The sequence below is a fragment of the Chelonia mydas genome, chromosome 2 (genome assembly GCF_015237465.2).
Source record: "Chelonia mydas isolate rCheMyd1 chromosome 2, rCheMyd1.pri.v2, whole genome shotgun sequence".
In the NCBI taxonomy this organism is placed as follows: domain Eukaryota; kingdom Metazoa; phylum Chordata; order Testudines; family Cheloniidae; genus Chelonia; species Chelonia mydas.
The window spans coordinates 258,900,032-258,921,610 of record NC_057850.1 but is presented as its reverse complement, the minus strand read 5'-3'; the positions used below and the strand labels follow the sequence as shown (position 1 = coordinate 258,921,610).

The 21,579-nt window shown below is 44.3% G+C and overlaps 1 protein-coding gene across 14 annotated transcripts in view; it reads left to right on the top strand.

Annotated features, from left to right (window-relative positions):
* LOC102935841 (KAT8 regulatory NSL complex subunit 1) overlaps positions 1 to 21,579 on the top strand; it is a 141,979-nt gene that overhangs the window by 21,910 nt on the left and 98,490 nt on the right. For 2 of the 14 annotated variants that reach the window (XM_037891367.2, XM_037891366.2), the window contains one exon: positions 2,167 to 2,255. The exons of the other annotated variants lie outside the window; for them this stretch is intronic. The gene's annotated coding sequence lies outside the window, so the exon portion shown is untranslated. The remainder of the gene's footprint in view (positions 1 to 2,166; positions 2,256 to 21,579) is intronic. 14 annotated transcript variants of the gene reach the window in all.

Genomic DNA, 21,579 nt, shown 5'->3' with positions numbered 1-21,579 from the left:
CCTAGCAATCATTTTCATATTGCTCTACTTAAAATAAGAACACTCTCTAGAAGCTAATTATACTGTAGATGTTGGTTTTGTCACTGCAGTGTAATCTTCTGAGCTCCAGGTGGAAATGATGCTGGCTTAATGGATGAAATATGGAAGTGGGAACCAGCAAGCTGAGTTCGAATCCTGCTTTGAAGACACATCATCTTGCAGCAGGACAATGACAATCAAATGCAATTGGGTGTGCCTCTTACGTAGAGAATTTAAAGAATTTGAGGTTCCTAGCTTTAACGTGATTGATGCATGATATGTAGTAGTGTAACTAGGACTTGAGCAGAGGCTCCAAGAAGTCTTCTCAGCAGTTGAAATGTGATTGAGTCATATAGTATTTGATATCTAGGAGGAGGTGGTATCACTTCAGAGTTGACTATACTTCCCTTAATAATGAGCATCAGATTTGGTGAGCTAGCAAAAATTTACCATATATTAGGCTTGTGGGATTGCCAATTAAAATCTCTTATCCAAAATTGTATGAAATTACTAATGAGCATATCACTGGCAGTGTTCCTTCTAATTTTCCCACCCATGTGCAGAATGAATTTTATGATATGCACCAATATGGGGGCTGTGACACACATCACCTTCATATCGGTGCACTTAACTAAATTCATGTGCTGGGGGTGGGGCCGAGGGGTTCGGAGGGTGGGAGGGAGCTCAGGGTTGGGGAGCAGGGGGTGAGGTGTTTGGGGTGCAGGACGGTGCTCGGGGCTATGGCAGGGGGAGAGGCTCTCTCCTCGCAGCAGCACCTGGGCTGGAGAGGCACCTCCCCTCGCTGTGGCAGCTCTGGGGTTGGGCCTTCAGGATAGGCAGCCATCCCCCAGCTGTGCCTGGGTCCGGGCCGCCTCCCCTTGCTGCGGCAGCTCTGGGGTTGGGCCTTCAGGATAGGCAGCCATCCCCTGGCTGTGCCTGGGTCTGCCTCTGGCTGCTCTGGCCATGCCACAGCAGAGTTGGGGCTGGGGGAGGGGCGTCCTGGCTGCGGCAAGTTGGGGGCTAGGCTGGGGGAGAGGTGCCCCTCCCCCAGCTGCGGCAAGTCCCTGGACGGTTCCTTGAGCGTCTGAGTGGTGCTAAATAGGCTGCTGCGCAGCCGCGCAGCTTACAGGGAACTTAGAGACAACCCTCCTTAGTAAAGTCCCTTAAGTGTTGGAAGAATTTAATTCAGTGAGGCTGAAATATGACACAGGATATCTCTTTAAAAGCCACATACTTGTTCTTGAAGAGGCCACCTAACTATATTTAAAATTTGAGTGTGTCTTGGGGGTTGGATGTTGTCACTGAGATCCTGATAAACACTGAACAGGGAATTCCCAGGCACCACGGTATCGACACCTCTCCCCCCCCCCCCCCCCGCAGAAGTAGTCTCAGAAGGGAATTAATCCATGTGTTGTAAGACTTCGATAGGATCAGAGCCTCTAAATTGGCATTGGAAGAATGGAGTTGTCACCCTGAAGAGTTAGACTTGCGTGTGCAGCAGAGAACTTTCTTAATAACTGGTCCTGAGTCGGGAACTCACTCCCCAAAGAGATCATGATGCCCAGGAAACTCTGTCTCAGGAAAAAATATATAAATCTTACTTCTGATTAAAGAAAAGGAGTACTTGTGGCACCTTAGAGACTAACCAATTTATTTGAGCATAAGCTGTGAGCTGTAGCTCACAAAAGCTTATGCTCAAATAAATTGGTTAGTCTCTCAGGTGCCACAAGTACTCCTTTTCTTTTTGCGAATACAGACTAACACAGCTGTTACTCTGAAACCTACTTTTGATTAGGCTTTTCACAGTATCACTGCAGCTTTTTTTAAAAAGGCCAGTCTGTACACTGCAAGGAAGAGAGAACTATATCTTTAACACTTCAGAATGTTGTGAGTTGCTCATACTATGGTGATGGGAACTGTATTAGAATCTAACTGGAATCGCATTTAGATGTAACCCAAGCTTGCGTTCTGGATGTTCAGAGTTTTTTAGGGTAGCAGGAGAGGCTAGATCTGCAAAAACAGTACAGCATTTACTTAAGCATCACATATTGGTTAGACACTCTTCACAACAAATTTAAGCTGACATCTGTTCTGGCTATCGTAAATTTAAACTAAAAGTCAAAACCTAATTTGTTTAATCTGTTTCAGCATTAGACAGGAGGACAAACATTACTAGAGAACTACAGTTGGAGTTGAGAACTTGATTATAATTTTGAGAACCCCGCACAATACCACAGGTGAGGCTGACAGGGGAAGCAACAAGATTTTATTGAATGTTAGTGAAAAAGTTTGAATATTCTCCCTATGTACAAATGCTTAACTATAAATGCCTTTCAGTCACAGCAGAACCTTGCTGATGCACATATTAACTTGCATATGTTACCAAGTGGTCTTCTTTCACTGAGGGATAGCTCAGTGGTTTGAGTATTGGCCTACTAAACCCAGGGTTGTGAGTTCAATCCTTGAGGGGGCCATTTAGGGATCTGGGGCAAAAATTGGGGATTGGGCCTGCTTTGAGCAGGGGGTTGGGCTAGATGACCTCCTTAGGTCCCTTCCAACCCTAATATTCTATGATTATGATTCTATGAAAGATCTAATACAGTAGCTCCTTGCTTTCTGAAAAATATGACTTTAATCAAAATGATGTTAAGCGAATCCAATTTCCCCATAAGAATGAATGTAAATGGGGGGGGGGGGTTAGGTTCCAGGGAAATTTTTTTCACCAGACAAAAGACTATATAATATATATAAAAAGAAAAGGAGTACTTGTGGCACCTTAGAGACTAACCAATTTATTTGAGCATAAGCTTTCGTGAGCTACAGCTCACTTCATCAGATGCATAAAGTGGAAAGTACAGTGAGGAGATTTTATATACACACAGACCATGAAAAAAAATACATTGTATGGAGAGTGATCACTTAAGATCACTGTTACCAGCGATCACTGTTACCAGTGGGGGTTTTCTCTCCCCCCACCCCACTTTCCTGTTACCAGCAGGAGAGTGGGGTGGGGGGAGAGAAAACCTTTTGAAGTGATAATCAAGGTGGGCCATTTCCAGGAGTTAACAAAAACGTCTGGGGGAGCGGGGGGGCGGGAAATAAACAAGGGGAAATAGTTTCACTTAGTATAATGACTCAACCACACCCAGTCTCTATTCAAGCCTAAGTTAATTGTATCCAATTTGCAAATTAATTCCAATTCAGCAGTCTGTCCTTGGAGTCTGTTTTAGAAGTTTTTTTTTATTGAAGGATAGTCACTTTGAGGTCAGAAATCGAGTTGACCAGAGAGATTGAAGTGTTCTCCGACTGGTTTATGAATGTTATAATTCTTGACATCTGATTTGTATCCATTTATTCTTTTACGTAGAGACTGTCCAGTTTGACCAATGTACATGGCAGAGGGGCATTGCTGGCACATGATAGCATATATCACATTGGTAGATGTGCAGGTGAACGAGCCTCTGATAGTGTGGCTGATGTGATTAGGCCCTATGATGGTGTCCCCTGAATAGATATGTGGACACAGTTGGCAACGGGCTTTGTTGCAAAGATAGGTTCGTGGGTTAGTGGTTCTGTTGTGTGGTGTGTGGTTGCTGGTGAGTATTTGCTTCAGGTTGGGGGGGCTGTCTGTAAGCAAGGACTGGCCTGTCTCCCAAGATTTGTGAGAGTGATGGGTCATCCTTCAGGATAAGTTGTAGATCCTTGATAATGCATTGGAGAGGTTTCAGTTGGGGGCTGAAGGTGACGACTAGTGGCGTTCTGTTATTTTCTTTGTTAGGCCTGTCCTGTAGTAGGTGACTTCTGGGTACTCTTCTGGCTCTGTCAGTCTGTTTCTTCACTTCTGCAGGTGGGTATTGTAGTTGTAAGAATGCTTGATAGAGACCTTATAGGTGTTTGTCTCTGTCTGAGGGGTTGGAGCAAATGCGGTTGTATCGTAGAGCTTGGCTGTAGACAATGGATCATGTGGTGTGGTCTGGGTGAAAGCTGGAGGCATGTAGGTAGGAATAGCAGTCAATAGGTTTCCGGTATAGGGTGGTGTTTATGTGACCATCGCTTATTAGCACTGTAGCGTCCAAGAAGTGGATCTCTTGTGTGGACTGGTCCAGGCTGAGGTTGATGGTGGGATGGAAATTGTTGAAATCATGGTGGAATTCCTCAAGGGCTTCTTTTCCACGGGTCCAGATGATGGTGTCATCAATATAGTGCAAGTAGAGTAGGGGTGTTAGGGGACGAGAGCTGAAGAAGTCAGCCATAAAAATGTTGGCATACTGTGGGGGCCATGCGGTTACCCATAGCAGTGCCGCTGATTTGAATGTATACATTGTCCCCAAATGTGAAATAGTTATGGGTGAGGACAAAGTCACAAAGTTCAGCCACCAGGTTTGCCGTCACATTATCGGGGGTAGTGTTCCTGATGGCTTGTAGTCCATCTTTGTGTGGAATGTTGGTGTAGAGGGCTTCTACATCCATAGTGGCCAGGATGGTGTTTTCAGGAAGATCACCGATAGATTGTAGTTTCCTCAGGAAGTCAGTGGTGTCTCGAAGATAGCTGGAAGTGCTGGTAGCGTAGGGCCTGAGGAGGGAGTCTACATAGCCAGACAATCCTGCTGTCAGGGTGCCAATGCCTGAGATGATGGGGCGCCCAGGGTTTCCAGGTTTATGGATCTTGGGTAGCAGATAGAATACCCCAGGTCGGGGTTCCAGGGGTGTGTCTGTGCGGATTTGTTCTTGTGCTTTTTCAGGGAGTTTCTTGAGCAAATGGTGTAGTTTCTTTTGGTAACCCTCAGTGGGATCAGAGGGTAATGGCTTGTAGAAAGTGGTGTTGGAGAGCTGCCTAGCAGCCTCTTGTTCATATTCCCACCTATACATGATGACAACAGCACCTCCTTTGTCAGCCTTTTTGATTATGATGTCGGAGTTGTTTCTGAGGCTGTGGATGGCATATAATAATATATATGTTATATATGTATGCACAGCATACATTTTAAGCAAACCATTTAATACTGTACACAGCGATGATTGTGAAGCTTGGTTGAGGTGATGGAGTCAGCGGGTGGAAGAGGGTGGTATGTGTCCAAGGGAATACCTTACTGCTAAATGATGAACTAGAACTCTGCTGAACCCTCAAGGGTTAACACATTGTTAATGTAGCCTCATACTCTACAAGGCAGCACAATGGAGGGAGGGGAGACAGCATGGCAGACAGACAGTAGCTGCTGCCTGCAAGCTCCCTCCGTCCTGAGCCCTGTCATGTCCTGTCTCTCCCCCCCCCCCCACCCCCGCTCTATGGAGCTAGGGTAAGCCGGTGGCAGGAGCAAGGGGTAGGGGGACACCCTGATATTAGCACACCTCCCCCCCCCCCCCCCCAGCAAGCAGGAGGCTCCCGGGAGCAGCTCCAAGGCAGAGGGCGGGAGCAGCACATAGCAGTGGGGGAAGGACAGCTGAACTACAGGCAATTAATAGCCTTCTGGGCGGCTGCCGCACAGGGAACTTAGGAGTGGGGAGCTGATGGTGGGGCGGGAGGGGGGCTGACAGTCCACCCTGGTTCCAAGTCCCCACCAGCTAGCTGCAAAGGGCTGCTCTTTCTGCAAGCAGTGGACAAAGCAGGCCGCTGCCAAAGGGCCTTAGAAAGGAGCATTGCGCAACTTTAAACAAGCATGTTCCCTAATTGATCAGCAATGTAATAGCGAAACGTTAACCGGGAGGACTCTAAGTGAGGAGTTACTGTATCAGGGTGCAGTAGTAAGATTTTGTGTTACTGATTTGACTTTCTACAAAACACGGTACAGAACATTTTTTGAGAGGGATGCAAAGTATTATCACAGTTATAACTAAATTTCATTGTGATTTTTTTTTTTAATTGCAACTTGCAAAAGCCATAACTGCTAGTGCAAATTAGTGACATTAGGCTGTTTTACCCTCTGGGAGTGAATTATAATGGAAAGTGCAAAGGCTTATTTCTATCTAAATCTGAAATGTTATATATTTAACTTAGATTCTTTAGGGTTTGAGGATCAGAGTATGTCAACATTTCTGGTTCTCTTAGTCATTTAGCTAAGGAAACAACTTGATTAGAAAGGGGGAATATAATTAGCATAATATCAAATCCTGTGCTAATGCCAGTACTGTAATGGTATCCTTCAGAGTTCTGGAACAGGAAAATTAGTATGTCCTTTTGTACATCCTTAGGACTGCCTATGTATAAACAATAGAGTAAGATCTACAGTTGGGCTTTAAATTGTTATCTTGCTGCAAGGCATCTGCTCGGAAGAATGTGAGCAAAGAAATATGCTGACTCTTCCTGTTATAAATTTGCTTCCTATTAAACATCCTACGTAATATTGAAGCACTGAGATGACTGCCATGATGACTGATACTTTTTGTTTGACTTTTAGATTTTCATGCATCTGAAATTCCTTAATAGATATCTAGGTATCCATCATAAATGGGATCATACAGGTGAGAGGATTTGGTCTTGCTGGATGAAGGGACCTCCTTTACTGATGTTATATGGGGAATTCTCGTTGTCTTCCACTGGTAGTTCAATGTCTGAGGTTTAAACCATATAGTATAAAATGTCAGTATTCACCTAATGTAGACAACTTTTATTGCTAAAGATGGTGATTGGAGTGTATGTAAGAAAATTCCTCTGAACTTTCTCATGCTCGTACGTATTGCAGTGCGAATAGCTAGTGGAGTGCACCAGGAGTTTTCAGAGGAGAGAAGCTATTTTTCCTCTCAGGTATTTTTAGATCACCCATCACTAGCATGGTAACACCCTCTATTACAGTGGCTCTCAGCCTTTCCAGACTACTGTACCCCTTTCAGGAGTATGATTTGTCTTGCTTACCCCCAAGTTTACCTCACTTAAACTACTTGCTTACAAAATTAGACATAAAAATACAAGAATGTCACAGCACGCTATTACTGAAAAATTGCTTATTTTTACCTTTTATAATTATAAAATAAATCAATTGGAATATAAATATTGTACGTACTTTTCAGTGTATAGTATATAGAGCAGAAAAACAAGTCGTCTGTAGGAAATTTTAGTTTGTACTGACTTCACTAGTGCTTTTTATGTAGCTTGGTGTAAACCTAGGCAGATATCTAGATGAGTTGATGTACCCCCTGGAAGACCTCTGTGTACCCCCAGACGAGTGTGTGCTCCTGGTTGAGAACCACTGCTCTGTTACACTACAAGGCTGTTTACTCTGTTATCTAGTGTGGAGAATGCAGGAATTATCTATTTTTTTAAAATTAATTTCATATGCACATCAGTTTGCATGCTTACTAGGGGGAATGAGGGTGAGGGGGCTTGGGATTGCATCGGGGGAGGGAGATAAAGGGATGAGTGAGAGGGGGAGGTGAGAGGGATTGGGGAGCTCAGGGAAGGGATGCTGGGGACCCGTGGGAGAATAGGGATAGGGTGCCTGTCAGCCCCACAATCTACCCTTCTGTGTGTGGGGCAGGATCTGGTGCATCTGACCCCATCTTCTCTGCCTACTTCTGAAATGTAATCTGGGATCCAGCCCTACTTTCTGGGCCTCTGTGTGTGTGCATGCACCAGGGTCTGGGGCCCCCTCCCCTTCTGAAGGGGGAGAATCTAAGACCCTCTCCTTGCCTCCCTCATGTAAGCTGGGGTCTGGGTTGCCTTGTCGCTCAAAGGGTATCTGAGCCCATCTCAGTTCTCAGTGTCGTCCCGTCCCGTCCCCCCCCCCCCCCCCGCCCCCCCCGGAACCAGGTAACCAGGTTTGGGGAAGCCCTGCCCCTCTGGATGGAGAGTTTAGAACAGACATACTTGGAGCATGCATGAAGAACACACTGCAGATATTGGGTGAGGATCTGAGAATGGGCATGTTTGCATCAGAAACACTTCAGCACTGGGATGGAGAGATGGGACACTCAGTGACGTAAATGAAGTAGTTCATACATCTCAGAACTATTATTCCAGGCTGTATTCATCTCCACTGGGTCTTCTTTCATCAGAAAACATTTCATTGAGATGAATGAGCCACTTCAGCATTTCACTGAGCCTGCTATGCTATGATGGGTATGTAGTGCCCCGCCCCTCCATTTTCACTCTAATTATAGCAGAGTGCCACCAGCTCTGTTGTATTTGATCAAGACAGGCTTCCTGTTTAAAGCTCAACTTCAAGTGTTCTAAAGTCCATATGGTTACTCGGATTGCCTTGAAATTTTGTGCACTTCATGGGGAAGTGGGGTTTGGTCAGTGAACCAAATTTGGGACAATTTGAATAAGGGGTTCCCAAGATATAGCCCCCAGGAAAAAAAGCTCTTAAAGTTGACATGCTGGCAACATTTTCATGTACAATTAGAGATCAAACCATGGCTGAGATCCTTGCACTAGGATCTCTAGTGCTCAAGGGTTACCCCTACAAAATGCATGGCACCCACCAGCCCTTTGGGAGAAATCAAATTACAGCATTCTTAGTAAAAGATTTTTTTTTTTCTCCAGTTGAGTGTTCTGGTAAGCATAAGGATTGCCTGATGGATTACCCTCTGCATGTACAGAGAGAGAGCCCAATGGTGTTGAAAGCCATCGAAGATTGGCAGGACCTGCATGGCTTCAAGGGAACGTTCTGGCCATTGAATCTGAGCCCCACCGAGGCACTATGAATTCAAATCCCCAATGCAGAGTGGAAATTAAAAAGGGAGGCATACTGCTTGAATCTGCCTCTGTCAAAGAAGAATTTTTATTTTGGGGAAATATAATATGCGTATAGTAAACATTCAAAAGGCTCTGAAACTATTTTTGAAAAAATGAATTGTACGTGCAAATGTATGCTGGGAGAAGAAGGTGATCGGGGTAGAAGAATGAGTGGAAATAGGTGAGGACAGGGCTTGGGGGTGTGAGGAGAGGGATAAATGGGGATGGGTGGGTAGAGGGATTAGGTGATGGGGAATGGCAGGGGTAGGGACATCAGGAAAAGGGAACACGGTGGGGGCGGAGATGAGTGACAGACTGTGGGGAAATAGGAGCATATGTATCACCCTGATATTCCCCTCCCATGTGTGCACCATGATCTGGGGGGGCCCCAGACCATGCATGGGGGTTTAATACCCCTGCCTGCCCCTTCTGTGAGCTACGGTGTGGGGGACCTTGTCCTTCTAGGGGGTCTGAGCCTGTCTCCCTATTCCCCACTATGTGTGGGGGAACTGGGAAAACCCTGTCCCTCGGGTATGCAGCTGAGAACAGGCATACTGAGAGCATGCAGGTGTTGAGAATATGAATTCTTATTGTGGCTCTCCTGAAGTTGGCTGGATAGGGGGAATGAGACTGATATGAATCGAGTCATTCATACATCTCAGAACTATTGTTTCACGCTGCATTCATCTTAAGGTGTTCTTATTCAGGTATGCCATCGTATTGAGATAAATGGGCCACTTCACCCCTTTCTGAGCCTTCTATGCTGTAGAAGGATGTGTAGTGTTGTGTGCTGCACATACCAAGAATGAAGGGGTTGGGCATGTGAGGAAAAATGCAGAGTGGCCAAGGAATGCACAGGATACAGCTCTTTTTCAGAAAATTGTGTTAACACTTTAAAACAGCCTTAGGGTTCTCTCATCATCCATAGGGAAAATTCTGATTCGAAGGTCAGGTACAGTTGGAAAATGGGATACAATGCCACATAGACACATTAGGGAATGCCTAGGATGAGGGGAAGCCTGGACAAATAGCATGGTGGGGGCCAGCAGGGAGGGTGGATGGACTGGAAGGCACAGGACTGGCTGGGTGGTGAGGGGGCAGGGAGAGGAGTGCAGGACCAGGAGTGCACAGTCCACTATTCTACGTGTTGTCTACGGCTGCCATAATGACCACGAACTCCTACCAACACCTGCAACTTTCACTGTAAAGGAAAGGACCTACCTGCACCTGCCCTACACTCTCTTAGCCTATTCAGAATACCACTTTGCACTTACAGGATACCATCTAAACCTATATGTTCCCTTACCCATCATTAAACCCACAGACTGCTTTCATATCCCACCTCATTACTGACCATTCCTGTTGCATGGCAAGACACTCCCCTTCCCTCCCCTGTGCTTTGCTAATTTTGCAATAAAATGATTCAGGAAACTCCGCTAGGTTCACAATTCTGTGATGCTTCTTAAACTAATCTCTATCTCTTCAACCCACAAACACACCTCCACCAATCTGCCCCACCTATTCCCTCCACCACTTAAGCCATTTAGTACAGGTACAGCTCTCTCACTGGATGCAGCTTCAGACCATTGCAGATAACTCCCCAGTGGCTGCCAGCTCCAGGGGGCAATATTAAGGCTATATAGGGTATGTAACTTAACTGTGTCCTGTTTTTCTGAAGTTTGAGTTTTGCAGAACTTGATATTATGGAAGGGCACAAGCGGTCACTGGGAAACCTTAACTCTAGATGAAAGTGAGCATCAGTGATACTGTTTTTTCTGTCTGCAGAGGCTATACTTCTCAGGCCTGACTTTAACCTAACACTGGACTCTGTCTCTGCCTCACAGAGGTGATCATCCAGTGTCAGACAGATTTGAAAGGGATACTTGAGTGGAATGATTATCAATCTATTATTGTCTTCCCTCTACTACAGGGGTTCTTTCTGTCTCAGGAGAGGCACTTGGATTCAAGGACTGACTCCTCAGAAAAGCTGTCCCTTTCTAATGTATTGGACCAGATGAGTCAGATGGGTTTGTGTTCCCCTGAAGGCCCCAGCCTGGGATATCAGCAGAAATCCCTTGAGAGGCCTGCTATAGGGTGGCAGCAGCGGGGAGGGAAGCTGGGCCTAAATTCTGAAAATTCTGAATTTCACCTTTAGGACAACGACCTTTTTAGTAACAAGCCGTGTTTCTGTCTGTCCATACTGCAGGCCTTACTCTGCTCATCATTCACAGATTCCAAGGCCAGAAGGGACCATTGGGATCACCTAGTCTGACCTGTATAACACAGGCCATAGAGCTTCCCAAAAATAATTCCTCCTAGAGCATATCTTTCAGGAAAACGTCCGTTATCTGTTTCACAAAGGTCCTCTTCTTTACAAGTTTCCATCTCTTGGCTGCAGTGCAGTTTTTAAGAGGGAGAGGTGCTTTATCGTTCAGATCATATTAAAGAGGCTCAGAAGGCACAACCAATTTGAGACCTTGACTCTAGTTCTCTAAATGATCTATCTAGAACTTTAAAAGGAATAAAAGCCCCTCCTTAATAAAATTCATTGTTGTCAAATAAAATTAACATTCCTGTGGCTACATCACTGACTCCCATACAAAAAAGGAAAACCATTTCCCAGAAACTGGCATAGTTGGTCTGTCTCCTCCCCACCCCACTTTCCCATCTAAGAAGGGAAATTCCGTGATGTGAGAAAGGGACATCTGGCCTTATTTCTACCTTCTTGTAAAGCATCTACATTTCTCAGAAGTTCCTCTCTGTAGTAACCACTTGATATAGTTGTCTGCTCTCTTATGTGGGCCACTTATTAAATAACAGAAGTACTGTATTTAAGACACTGAGCAAATGAAAGATCAAGCAATCACAATGACAGTTCAGGAACAGGACTTGGAGAAAGAAAGGAAAGCGTTTAATGTGTTCGACTACCCTTGCTGATGTTCTGAATATGCTCTTTCATTAAAATTGAATGTCTAGTTATGCTTTCAGTTTCTTTCCACCTCAGGCAATCTGACACAGAATCAGAAAGTGTGTTTAACATTTGCAGTTTAAACTAGGCATACTCAATAAGCATGTATGCACCCTTTCTTGTTTTGATGATGGCAGTTAACATTGCCCACTATTATAGAGAAGCTAGACATGGATTTCTGCACTTAGAAAATTCTTTGGAGATAATCTGTCTGAACTAATGGAAAAATGTGTGGTGGTGCAAGACTTTTTAATTTCTTCAGTCCTTCGTAGATGAATAGATTTTAAGGCCAGAAGACAGACACTTACGATCAGCCAGTCTGATGTCCTGCATAACACAGGACAGTACTCAAATAGGTATTCAATCTCCATGAACTTTTGGGAGGCAGAACCACACCTGTCCACTAGAAGGTGCTTACCCCTTAACCAGTGATGATGAAGCTCCCAGTTAGTTCTGCGTCCAGGTTGATCTAAATTTTAAGTGTAGAGCAGGTCTGAGTTTACTTGCTCTTGTGTTTATCTGACTTACTTAGACTAAATAAAGGAAAGAAACATACTAGCTCCCTTAAAACTGTAAGGAATATGGTGATGAGGGCCACAGAAGTACTTAAGTTGAAAGTCCTGTAACTGACCATTCATTAACTGAATTTTACTGCAAGATTTAAACAGAGTTTAATGTAGAAAGTGAGTTGGACCTCTAACGCTATGGAAGAAGATCCCATAAAAGACTTAGTGTTACTGCAGCTGATTCAAGAATTCAAATATGTCAGCATCTTGGTACAGTGGTGTGTGGTTTTAGAAGTTCTTATAAAATAGAATCTGCATTAATAAATGAAGGAAAATACCAACTTTGTTTAAAGTAAAAATCCATTATGCAACCTGTATATAACTTAAATGAACTTTGGTAGTTGCACATAACTGGCATATGTATTCTGCAGGCATAGAATAATATTTTTGAAGATAAACATACTAGCAAATTTATTTAAAAATAAATGTTGAGTAGCATTATTAACTATTTAACGATCAGTAATTGACACTTTGGGGGATTACCTGAGGTGCCTGGGATTAATCACTACCGTTACAGCATGACTGTGCCTTGTCTGTGCCCACCAGTAGAAACCTTCTCCAACTACTGGTTGTTGGCAACATAAAACTCCACTCTGGGCTCTGTAGGGAGAGAATGCAGGGCTCAAAGGCTAGCAATTTACACACCCCACTATGTTACACTTGGGTGCCCAGTCCCTTATCTTCTGGACACCTTCAATGTACACCGATCTGCTGCATCCATAGAAACAATGCATCCTAGTTCATGGGTCTCCCCTCAGTTCAACACTCGCCTTAGCATAGGGCACTTAAACAGATTTATAGTAAAACCAAACTGAAGTTTACTTTTTCAGAGTGTGAGGTAAATATTCAAATAAATGCAAGTATAAGGATTTGTAAACATAAGGTTACAGGTAAAAGAAAAACATAAGACACAAACTATAGCCTGTACTTATTAACTTTCCTCTCTAGTAAAGTATGTCTCACCCAAAGGTCAATACAGTATTTGCTGTGCTGGTCCAGTTCAAACAGCTGGGATCTGCCTTTCATGAGACACCTTGCTTGCAGGGTTTCTCCTCTGTAATGGATAAAATCTTGTGCTCTTTTCTATTTTCTTATATAGTTGCAGACTACTGTATCTTACCACAGTGGTCCCTTAGAAGCTTTTGGGGGGTGGGGGTGGGGGGGGAGTTCTTTTGTTTTTTGTAAATCCTGAAGCCTGCATCTGGTCTAGAAAGTGAACATAGTCTATCTCCACAGATGTCCATTGTTCTCAGTGTTGATTGAGATATCCCTGAGAGTCCACTCATCTCAGGTGATAATCTACATTTTACATATTTATTTAAATGTTTCCTGTGCAAACATCTCACAGTAACCATGACAATCAGCAGTTCTTAGCTTTTGGCAGAGACCACACGCAGTCCCCTTAGGTGAAATATTGAGAAGATGGTCTGATTGGTTAATATACATGTCTGGGCAAGTCTGTGTCACATTAGCAGTTCATTTAAAAAAAAAATATTTTTAAGGCTGAAAAATAGGATTAAATGTTTTTTAAAAGTTTTTCAGCTATATTATTATAGAAAGGTCTCCAATCACAGTAGGTCAATTTTAATTATTCGCTCACTAACAGCTCCTTTGTAGCAACTATAATAAAAATGGAGCTACACGCTTTGTATCTAATCACAGTAGGAGCTCTATTGATTCACTTGCTTTATGCTACAAAAAGAAAGAAGGGTGAGAGGAATTTGTTTTGGTATGTTTAATGTGTCAGTTCCTCTGTCAGTCCGCTCTTTTCTGGGTGATCTAACTCACTCCGACAGCTTCAGTTATACTCTCTCTGCTGATGACTCTTACACTTCTCCAATCCACCTCCTTACTTACTTGCTATCCAATCGCATATCTAAACCTATCTGATGCCTTGCTATTCCTTCAAGCTTTAAATAGCCAAAACTGGATCCCTTTCTTTCCACCAAAACACTTTCCACTCTCCCATTCATATTGTTGAACACACAACAGATAATGCCTGTGTCACAAGCCTGTAAACTGGAGGCCATCTATGATTTTTCTCCTCCAGCAATCGAATCTATGTCCAGCTCTTGCTGCTGCTTTCTTCACAGTGTCTATAAGATCCAACATTTTTATTCTGCCCACACTGCTAAAACTTTCATATAGGTCTACCTCATCCCCTCTTTTCATCACTACAACCTCTTCTTTGGCCTTTGACACCAGTGTAGCCACTAAGATCCTATTACTTGCCCATTGATCTGTCATCCCCCACTCTTTGCATCCATCCTTTGGCTTACCCTTCTGCAAACATCAATTTCAGGCTACCTGTATTTGCTTTCAAGGCCTTGCACAACTCTGCCTCTGCTATGAAATATTCTTTTTTTTTTTTTTTTTTTTATTGCCTGCCATTGCCTCTGCTCTGACAGCAACCATTCTCCACTCCTCCTCCCACCACCATCTCCAGAGTGCCTGGATGCTCAGAATACCTTTTCTGACTTTGTCCCAGCCTTCTTCCCACCTAAAAATTTCTTTCTCTAAGCCTACGAGAAAGTAGCCAACGTTTGCTTTACTCTATTGACAACCCACACATCCTGCTGTGTACTACTACTCCATGTACCCTCCTTACTACCTTGTTCACTGTCTTATGTCATCATGTTAGATATTAGTTTGTGGCAGGACTCATGTTGCTGAACTTGTCTTGTGAGGTACCTAGCAAACTTTTGGGTGCCATAAAAAGGGTTGCATGAAACATCCATTAGGCTTTGTTCCCAAGAAAAACATGAGTCCCTAATAGATCTCTCAAACTGACGCTTTGTGCTTAGCAAATTCACTGCTCCACTGTAATTGATGTAATCACAGCTCCAAATAGATTTGCTTTGTAATTCTCCATCCATTGGCAATGGAAGTCTTAGGACCTTTTTGTGAGAGCTGGGAAATCTTAACACTCCTGTGTATCCTCACTCTCTATATTTTTTTAAAAGGTCTGGAAATATTTCAGTTTGAGAAGTTACCTACAAACACTGAATGAAGTGGTCTCTGTCTTTACAGTGCCTTCAGTTTTAAATTTTAGAAAAGGAAATTCAGATATACAAGCTGTTCAAAATAGTTAAATTGCTGAGGGGCAAACAATGTCTAATTTGAAGCCACAGAAAATAGGGTGAAACTATGCAGCTTCATACGTGCAAACACACCCATTCTCAGAAATAAATTGTTCCTATATGAAGCACATCGGCAGTAATCAACCACACTCACCAAGGGGACTCCCAGGCACCTTAAACTCTGCCTCTATAATGTCATTCAGAACCCACACCTGTTCCTCTCCCTTGTCTAGCAAACAAACAACTCTAGAGATCATACAGTCATCAACACTCCTTATAAATATCGCTGTAATATAGTTCACAAATTCAGTATTCCAGAAATATCTTTAATCCTTAAATGCTTAAAGTTCTAAAGGACAAACTATGCCTCATTCCCTGCCCCACCCCAGAGCCTGCACCCCCACCCCAGAGGCCTGGCCCTCTCCCACATCCTGAACCCCTCATTCCCGGCCCACCCTGCAGCCCTCACCCCAACATCCCAACCCTCTGCTCCAGCTCTGAGCCCCTCCCACACCGCAAACCCCTCTGCCCCAGCTCCGCTGGGTCGTGGGCATCAACAATTTTCTTCAACTGGGTCACCAGGAAAAAAGTTTGAAAACCACTGTTCTAGGGGCAAGCCAACCCTGATACCATCACTGCAACCATCTCTGGTCCGCCACCAGTCCCCAGACTCTCTGGCACCAAATGGAAGTAGAGAGGGTACCGGTCTCCCCTTCTATGACAGGAGTCCTAAAAGGAAAGGGAGAGGTTACAAGTAGTGTCAGCCTCTTCCCAACCAAGGTCACATAGGTACTTTAGTGGGTCCAAGCAGACCTTTTGAAGGTGTGCCTGGGGATACTATACCAGTTCCTGTCTCAGATCCTGTCTCCACTTTTATTTTCGGACTGTCCCACTTCAGCTCTGGGGTTCTGCATAACATTGGACCACTGCGTGCTAAGTACTGTGATAATCGACTGTGCCCTACAGTTTTCATCTACCCCGTCCTCCCATCCTGGTCCCTCTTCAGGGATCCTTCTCATGAGCAACTTCCTACCTAGGAGGTGCACTCCCTCCTACAGATAGGGACTGTGGACAAGGTTCCTCAAGACTTGAGAGGGAAGGGGTTTTACTCCTGATATTTCCGAATCCCGAAGACCAAGGAGGGCCTTCAGCCCATTCTGGACCTGCGTTAACTCAACAGATATCTCAAGAAACTGAGGTTCCGCATGGTCACCCTGGCCTCCATCATTCCCTCCCTGGATCCAGGGAATTGGTATGCCACCCTTGACTTAAAGGACTCCTACTTTCACATTTGTATCATAGAATCATAGAATATCAGGGTTGGAAGGGACCTCAGGAGGTCATCTAGTCCAACCCCCTGCTCAAAGCAGGACCAATCCCCAATTTTTTCCCCAGATCCCTAAATAGCCCCCTCAAGGATTGAACTCACAACCCTCTGTTTAGCAGGCCAATGCTCAAACCACTGAGCTATCCCTCCCTGTGGCCACAGAAGATGTCTCAGATTTATTGTGAACCGATGCCGCTACCAATTCTTCTTTGAGTGCTGTCCCTATGGGGTGCTCCACTTCAGGTGTTGGTGCGTCCTGGCACCGTTGATCAGAGATTTTCAGTAGCAGTGTCCATCAGAGATGCACATGTACAGTAGTCATCTCATGGTGCCGTTGGCACTTTGACCATCGTGTGTGTGACCCGACCCCTCAGTTGCTTTTCAGCTGTCCTCGGCCTGAGACGGAGCTCCATAGTGGTGTTGAATGACAACCTAGGAAAAATAATTAGAAATAGTTAGAATTAATTAGTGATAGTTAGGTCTTGGTTACTAGTTTAGACATTTGCACATCTTTTTTGTTCTCCCTTCAAAAAAAAAAAAAAAAAAACCCCTCCTTTCATTTATTCTGTTTTTAAATCGACATCAGCGAGGGACATTAAAAACATGCCTGGTTCACCAGGCTTCAAAAGATGTTCCTCGTGCAAGGACTCTGTGCTGATTTCTGATGGCCACTCACCCTGCATCCACAGCTTAGGTCAGTTGCGCACACAACAAAAGTGTACTCACTTCAGCAACCTCAAAGCTTGAGTCACATGGAATAGAGATCTCTGCCTGAAACTTATTCTTATGGAGAAATCCCTTCAGCCAGCTTCTGACCCTGGACAGCAGAACCCCTCAACCAGGGACTCTCCCAGCATGTCATTTCTGGAAACCAGTATCATTCCTTCAAGAAAGTGAGGAAAAGAGCCACATTGTCCCCACAGAGAGAATCTTTTGAAAAAAAAGCCATGTTCTGCAACATTGCTGCTGTTGTTGCAGAGTATGCCAAGAGTGAGCACTTTTGATGCACCGGGAAGTTCCGGCACCGCCTGCAGTGGTGCCGCTGCTGGCAAGGTTAAGGAGTCAAGAGGCAAACACAAGCCAAACTCCTCCTACACAGCACCGACAACACCTGTGAAGACTCCCACTACTTCTTGACCCAAAAGAAAAACGGTAGATGGAAACCCATATTAGATCTCAGAAAACTGAACAAGTTTGTACAAATCCATATATTCAGGATAGTCACACTGACTTAAATAATCCCAGCAATGGAAAAGGGAGACTGGTTTTCACCCCTGAACCTACAGGATGCATACTTTCACATTACCATAAATCCTGCATACAGAAGGTTTCTACGGTTCACAGTAGGAAAAGATCACTTCCAATACAGTGTGTTGCCATTTGGATTTTTGACTGCTGAGAGAGTCTTCTCCAAACCCTAGTGGTAGTAGCAGAACATTTGCACAGACCAGGAATAATGATATTCCCATTTCTAGACAAATGCCTACTGAAAGGTCCTACCCAATCAGAAACGAGAGACATTACCCAAAGGACTGTCACCCTCTTTCAGACCCTAGGGCTACAAATAAACAAACAAAAATCAACTCTAATTCCAGTACAACAGTTGGATTTCATTGGGGCGCATCTGGACTACAGGGATGGCTAAGCTCAGTATACATATCAGACAAGTACAGTCTAAACAAAAGCCTAACATTGACACCAAAAGTCCAGCATTCATTACATTGGTGGACAAGACCAGTGAATGTGTGCAATATAACTACACATCAACCTTCTCAAATTGCACGTGGTTTGCAACATGTATGTTCACTTCCTCCCAGTGATAAAGAATAAAACAGTAAGAGTCCTCACAGACAACATTGCATGTATGTTTTACATAAATCAACAGGGAGGAGCCTGTTCTCATACCCTATGCACAGAAGTCATAAAATTATGGAACTGGTGCATAACTCACAACATCACCATTACTGCTTCCTACTCCTGGGCCGCCAGAACACAATGTCAGACACACTAAGCAGACACTTTTCCCAAGATCTCTAGTGGGCCCTGAACACCAGTGTCTTACAACACATATTCCAACGGTGGTGGTTCCCCTGCATTGACCTATTTGCCACACAATGAAACAACAAATATCCGCAATTTTGCTTACTAGCAGGACTGGGAACACAGTCCCTAGGAGACACCTTTCTAATCAGGTGGGATGCACCTGTCCTGTACTTATTCCCACCTGTACCACTAATCTCCAGAGTAATACACAAGATACGGACCATCAAAACAAGGTCATACTTGTAGTTCCGACATAGCCCAGGCAGACCTGATAACCATATCTGTGCACCATGTACTCTCCCTCTCCAACAGGGCCATCTCTCACAAGGAGGAGGTCAAGTCCTCCACTTGAACTTGGAGAAACTTCGCCTAAAGGTGTGGCTCCACCATGACTAGTTAACCTGCTTGGAACAAGTAAAACAGGTGTTAGTAAATAGCAGAAAACCAACCACACATACCACTTACCTCCAAAAATGGATAAGGTTCTCCTTATGGTGCCAGAACAAACATGTATCTGCACGCACAGCACCACTTCTGTTGGTCTTGGAATACATATTAAAACTAAAGAATTCAGGGTTTTCTACAAGCTTTGCTGTAGTACACTTATCAGCCATTCTCACCTTTCACCTTAAGCTTGATGGCATATCGATATTCATGCTCCTGATGATGAAACACTTCCTCAAGGGCATACAGAATATGTACTTGGAAAATACGTGACCCTAGACCAGCATGGGACTTAACGCTGGTGCCTCGGAAGCCTTACCAGAACCACATCCGAAACACTAGCTACCAGCTCCCTACTTCATTTATCAATGAAGGTAGCGTTCTTGGTTGCAATTACGTCTGCACGGCAAGTAAGCAAAATAGGGGCTTTCATGGCTCATCCTCCATACACCATATTTCTCAAGGACAAAGTCACACTGAGACGACATCCAAAATTTATACACAGAATATCATCCTCTTTCCACCGCAATCAATGGATTCATCTGCTTACATTTTATCTCAAGCGCCATGCAAATGCACAAGAGACTTCTGCGTACGCATTAGCATTCTACCTGGACGAAACAAAGCCTTTCCAAAAATTCCCAAGGCTTGTTGTTACAATGACAAAGCGTTCCAAGCGTTCTGCAGTAGCCACACAGAAATTATATAAATGGATCTCCAGTTGCATCCATATGTGTAACCAACTGCACAAAACAGAACCCCCATCAAGGATAAAGGCCCCTTTTGACAAGATCAGTATTCTACCTCAATAGCTTTTAAAAATAATGTACCAATAGTGGACATGCAGAGCACACATTTACGAACCATTATGCAATCTCAAAGCTCAAGCTCAGATACAGTGGTAGGTCTAACGGTGCTAGCCTCCACTGTGAATGCAACTCCAAAGTCCCTTCCATCCGCACAAGGGCACTGCTCTACAGTCACCTGAATTGGAGCACTCACAGGGACAACACTCGAAGAGATGTGTCCCTTGGTGGGTGCTCCACTGCCCATCCTCCTCCTCCTCTACTTCGGAGTTCGCAGTAAGGACTCTATGGTAGAGAAGGAACTGAGGCGATTGGGTTGCGCCACGCCCTGCGCGCACTGGTCAAGGTGCCAACAGCGCTACAAGATGACTACTGTGCACACACGACCCTGACAGACTCTACTACCAAAAATCTTGGATCAGTGGTGCCAGAACGCACCAACATTTGAAGTAGAGCACCTATAGGGACGTGCATCTTGAAAAACCTCAGTTACTGCACAAGGTGAGTAATCTTCTCTTCACCACTCTCCACTTCAGCCAGTCTACAGCTCCCCAGGTTTTCACGAAGTGCATGGCGGTAGTTATGGCCTGCTTCAGACACTGAGGTGTTCAGATCTACCCGTACCTGGACAACTGGCTGATCAAGGATCGCTCAGAGGCTCACATACAGGACAGCGTCCACATGGTCTAAGCCACCTTCTGAGTGGTGGAGCTGTTGATAAACGAACAAAAGTCAACTCTTGTTCCAGTTCAGAGAATAGAATTTATTGGGGCAGTGCTCAACTCGACCCAAGCCAGAGCTTTCCTAATTCACACACTAGCTTGCTGTACACTAAGTGAGTGCACTGTAACAGTGCTGTACGGTGGCCATGAACTTCCATCCATTGGATCACATTATGCCTGTCTCTGCTAGATTGAAGAGCCCGTTATTAAATATTTGCTCTCTATATAGGTATTTATAGATTGTAATCAAGTCATTCCTTAACCTTCTTTTTGTTAAGTTTATTAGATTGAACTCCCTGAGTCTGCCACTGTAAGGCAGGTTTTCTAATCCTTTAATCATTCTTGAGGCTCTTCCCTGAATTCTCTCCAATTTATCAGTATCCTTGAATTGTGGATACCAGAACTGGACACACTCTTCCAGCAGCTGTTGCACCAGTGCCAACTTCATAGATAATATTACCTCTCTACTCTTACTCAAGATTGCATTAGCCCATTTGGCCGTAGCGTTTCCTCTGTGGTGATTTGTCTTTTTTGCTCTTGAGCTGAAAAGTCCTATGAGTGCCCTTCCTTTTCATCCTTGAGTTCTGTCTCCCTTGTACTTCTTTTGAGGACCATAAATAGCCATATCCTTTTTGCATTTGAATTCTTGTTGTCCATAATCTCACAACTGTGAATAAAGTTTATATTGCATAAAATGCTTCTCTGCCACAGTTAATGGCAGCAAACAGAAAGCAACAAACTGTTTTATCGCGAACACTCTCTTATGGGAAAAGGTAGATAGTATTCGCCCTTATGTGTTTTGCAAATACAAAATAAAACAAAAAACTCACCCTGGAGTGGTGGCTCCTGTCCTGTGTGGCTGGGCCCTGCTTTCAGCTCTGGTTGTTGCTGCTTGGCTCATGGAGGGTGGCTAAGCCAAACCTGAGCAGCTGTC